Below are 4,527 nucleotides of genomic sequence, written 5' to 3'. Positions count from 1 at the left end.
ATAAGCCACTTTTTTTTCCTATGTTGGTGTTATTTATAGTAAGTAATAGAAATCTGACTTTACCAACAGGTTTTGGGTTAGTCCATCTCTCCATAGGGGATTCTCAGCATGGCCTTTATTTTTTATAAAGACACTCCCTGAAAAGGATTTATACAATGATTCTGGACAGCCTCCCTGCTTAACGCACACTTTTTTGGCAGTTGAACGGAGCAAACGCCATTCACTAAGTGCTTTTGAAAATGAAGAAAACCCTGAGAACCCCCCATGAGGAGATGGGCTAGTCCAAAACTTGTTGATCCTGTCAGATTTCTACACTCACTGTAAGTGACTGCAACAGATGAGAAAATTATTTTATGGCTCATTTTACTCTGTAAGAGACATACTTCTTATTTGTGTATATATATATAAATCATAAGATTTATATATATATATATATATATATATATATATATATATAAATCTTATGATTTTCATGACAATGGTCCTTTAAAATAACTATGGGAAAAGATTATCTTTGGAGGTAAGTATTTAAGATGAAAACTTCCTATTGTGTAGCTGTGTTCGCATGCAGGAGTGCATCTATTCATACACACACTCAGTCAATGTCTCCCTTAACGATCATTGCTCACTTGTTAGGGTGACATTGTGGGAACAAGTACTGTACAGACTGAACAAGCGCTGTTCTATTCAGTGGAAGGGGGTGGGGCGGAGCACGAGGGAGTGGCATCGGGCAGGATGAACAAGTACCAGTATGATGTGATTGTTCCTTGAACGTTGTTTGTTTCCTTTTGTAAACAGAAATGGGGATGTTGGGAATTGTACTCGGATATTTGTCTTCCTGCTCTCTGGGTGTGTCATGGTCACGTGGTGAAGCGGAGAGGGAGAGAGCTGCATTGGAGTTTGACAGCCACATTGCATATTCTGGCTGCCATTGTGCTTCTATACTCTGCTTATATTCCCTCTCCACCGTGAATGCTTGTAAAATTTGCAGAAAAGGGGGGGATCACTTGTGTGCTAAGTTGTGCGGTCCTGTAGCGAGCCCTTAAAGCTGCAGTGGCCTTAATTCTAAAAAATAGCCCGGTCACTAGGGGGTTTAAGACTGTGGTCCTTAAGTGGTTAAATAAATATTTCATTCCCCTTATGCCTCTCACTTCAGGTTCCCTTTAAAGCGAACTTCCTCTTTGCTCTAAAAGATAAGCAACAGCATAATAACCGTTAAAGAAAAACATTTGTTACAGCTGATACAAACCCTGCAATAAATTGCAATAAATCTTTAGTGTGTCTACTTCCTGCTTTCATGGGAGTAGACATAGGTTTAACATCCTGTGTTTACAAATTAGCTTATTTGCCATAGGCAGTCATGTGACACAGGGCGGGATATCAGATTACAGCTAGTGATTAGACACAAATGAGGGGGAATTACACAGGATAAACTCTTTAAATACATACAGGGTGTATTTCTGTTATGTTTTCCTTGTGTCCTGTGCAAGAGTTCAGGTCCACCTTAATGCTGTCTGTGTATTCATATTAGGAGCACAGGAAGTGGGTAATTCTAATGTCTTTAACAGCAAAAAGCATATCAACAAATAAAACTTCACACTTTTTTTTTTAAGTCAAGAAGAAGATGTAAGACCTCCTCAAATAGGCTTCTCATTAAAGTGGACCTGAACTCTTGCACCGAACAGAAGTAAATATAGAGAAATTCACCCTGTATGTATTCAGAGAGTTTAGTCTGTCTAATTAATGACTAATCACAAGTGTAATTTGATCTCTCAGCTGTGTCAGCTAGCTGCCTTGGCAAAGCAGCTAATTTGTAAACACGGAATGTTAACCTTATGTCTGCTTCCATGAAAGCAGGGAGTAGACGCACTGCAGATTTATTGCAGGATTTGTATCAGCTGTAACAAAGAAATGCTTTTCTGTAAAGGTCATTATGCTGTTGCTTAGAGAGGAAGTTCTCACAGAAACAGGAAGTGTGTAAAAGTATCTCCAAACGTGAACATGGACAACAGGAAAGACACTAAATAAGTTCCCGATTCCTTGTCAGCGATATCCATAACCTTTTCCTGGAGTTTCAGTACTTCATGCATGCCGAGGTCCCCCTTTCTGATAAGCCTGATAGCTTTAAAGAGACACTGAAGCGAAAAAAATATATGATATAATGAATTGGTTGTGTACTATGAATAATTACTAGAAGATTAGCAGCAAAGAAAATATTCTCATATTTTTATTTTCAGGTATATGGTGTTTTTTCTAACATTGCATCATTCTCTAATATCTGCAGATTACACAATACTCAGCATTCAAAATGATTCTTTCAGAGCAGTCTGCGAACTAATGACCTCTCCTCTGGCAGATAAAAAGAAAACTGTTCACTTACAGTTGAGATAATAAAAGTCAGAAGACAGCCCTCTCCACGACTTTTGAAAGTCGTAGAAATGAATGTCTTTTTTGCATAGAGATAACAACTGGAGTTTCTTAACTCTTCCTGTACTGGAAACAATTAGACTGATGTATCTGATCTTAATGTTTTATTTCTTAGCTGTACTACACATACAAATCATAATATCATAATTTTTTTTTCGCTTCAGTGTCTCTTTAAGAGATAGACTTCTAATTCAATGATTTATGCATGAAGTGTAATGTTATAAACCTATTAATAAATCCTCACTCTAATTGCTCAAGGGGCAGATTTATGACAACTAATGGTGACAAACGATCCTTTTACCACTCGTTCTGTGGATCCAAATTTTGGAAAGGTTCTTTGGTTTTTTTATGTTCCCCTCCACTGGAGGGCCTGAACAATAGTTTCTGATTGATCACAACAATTGGAACAAATGGGCCATTGTACAAGAAATTAGAACGTTAATAGGCACGATAAAGGAATTTGAAGCCAGGGGCAACCAATCAGGACTCTATTGTGTCCTGATTGGTTGCCCCTTTGTTTGTTGTCCGTACTCCGTAGGGAAGGTAAATGAGATGCAAATGATTTCAAGTTGATACAGAATTATGCAAATTTATGCAGCTTGAAAATTTTCCAATCGATGTCTACCTCAGCAGGATTTGATTGGTTCATATCCAAGCTGCGTAAGTTTGTATATAAAATGTGCATAATCCTGCATCAACTCGAAATTATTTGCATTTCATTCACCATCCCTATTTATCAACTTCCACACTTTTAAATGGGGAAGGAAACGCCCAGACGGTAAAACTAGCCATACACTTAGCAATTTTTATGCTTGATCGACCTTAACATTTGATTACTAAATCCAATTGAACATGAATCAAATACACTTTTGGCTGTTCGATAAGGACAAGCAATCAATAATGAGTCGATGCTAAATTCTGATAAATCAAAATTTAGTCAGTCGACGTCAATTGATCACACAGGAATTGGCCGTCATTTTGGCAGCTTTCGATGGACTGTAGATTGAGTTTAGCGTTTCCGACCATGTACTCTGACATCCATCTCATTGCAACTTTAGAGTTTCCGACCATGTACTCTGACATCCATCTCATTGCAACTTTAGAGTTTCCGACCACGTACTCTGACATCCATCTCATTGCAACTTTAGAGTTTCCGACCATGTACTCTGACATCCATCTCATTGCAGCTTTAGAGTTTCCGACCATGTACTCTGACATCCATCTCATTGCAACTTTAGAGTTTCCGACCATGTACTCTGACATCCATCTCATTGCAGCTTTAGAGTTTCCGACCATGTACTCTGACATCCATCTCATTGCAGCTTTGGATGAAATTTAATAATGATTTTTAACTAAGGAAAAAATTGATTGTTGTATTGATTATTCAGAACTTGCTGAATGCATGGCTAGTTTTGGGTATACAGGTAATCCACTGACACCAGCCCATAGACCGTGTAGCTTAATCATCCTCGTTGCACAGATGTTAATAATTCAGGTTCCCAGGCTGAACGTGTAGCCATAAACACGTGTGGCCACCCACACAGGAGAGATTCAGGAATCTCTGAGCATCGATGTGACCCTGTATGTCGCTGGTGTCAGACGATCTTTAAAAGGAACCTGAGGTGATGGAGGCTGCCATATTTATTTCCTTTTAAACAATACCAGTTGCCTGGCAGCCCTGCTGATCTCTTTGGCTGCAGTATTGTCTGAATCACACACCTGAAACAAGCATGCAGCTAATCCAGTCAGAAACATCTGATCTGCATGCTTGTTCAGGGTCTATGGCTCAAAGTACTACAGGCAAAGGATTAGCAGGACAGCCAGGCAACTGGTATTGTTTAAAATGACATAAATTTGGCAGCCTCCATATGTCACTCACCTCAGGTTTCCCTTAAAAAAAAAAATCACATTTTCCCTTTCACACCTGCTAACAAACTGAGACAATAACTCTCACGTTCTGAGGGACTAACCTGCAAACACAAGCAAAGTGACTTGGTGTCTGCTGTCCAGGCAACTGAGAAGAGATTTGTTCATTGAGGATACCAAGCAATTCCTGAGAAGGTGCATGGTCAAGTACTGGATAACTAGTACAAACTTACT

Source organism: Hyperolius riggenbachi, chromosome 10 (assembly GCF_040937935.1).
Source record: "Hyperolius riggenbachi isolate aHypRig1 chromosome 10, aHypRig1.pri, whole genome shotgun sequence".
NCBI classification, from domain to species: Eukaryota; Metazoa; Chordata; class Amphibia; order Anura; family Hyperoliidae; genus Hyperolius; species Hyperolius riggenbachi.
Note: the sequence above shows the minus strand (reverse complement) of the source record.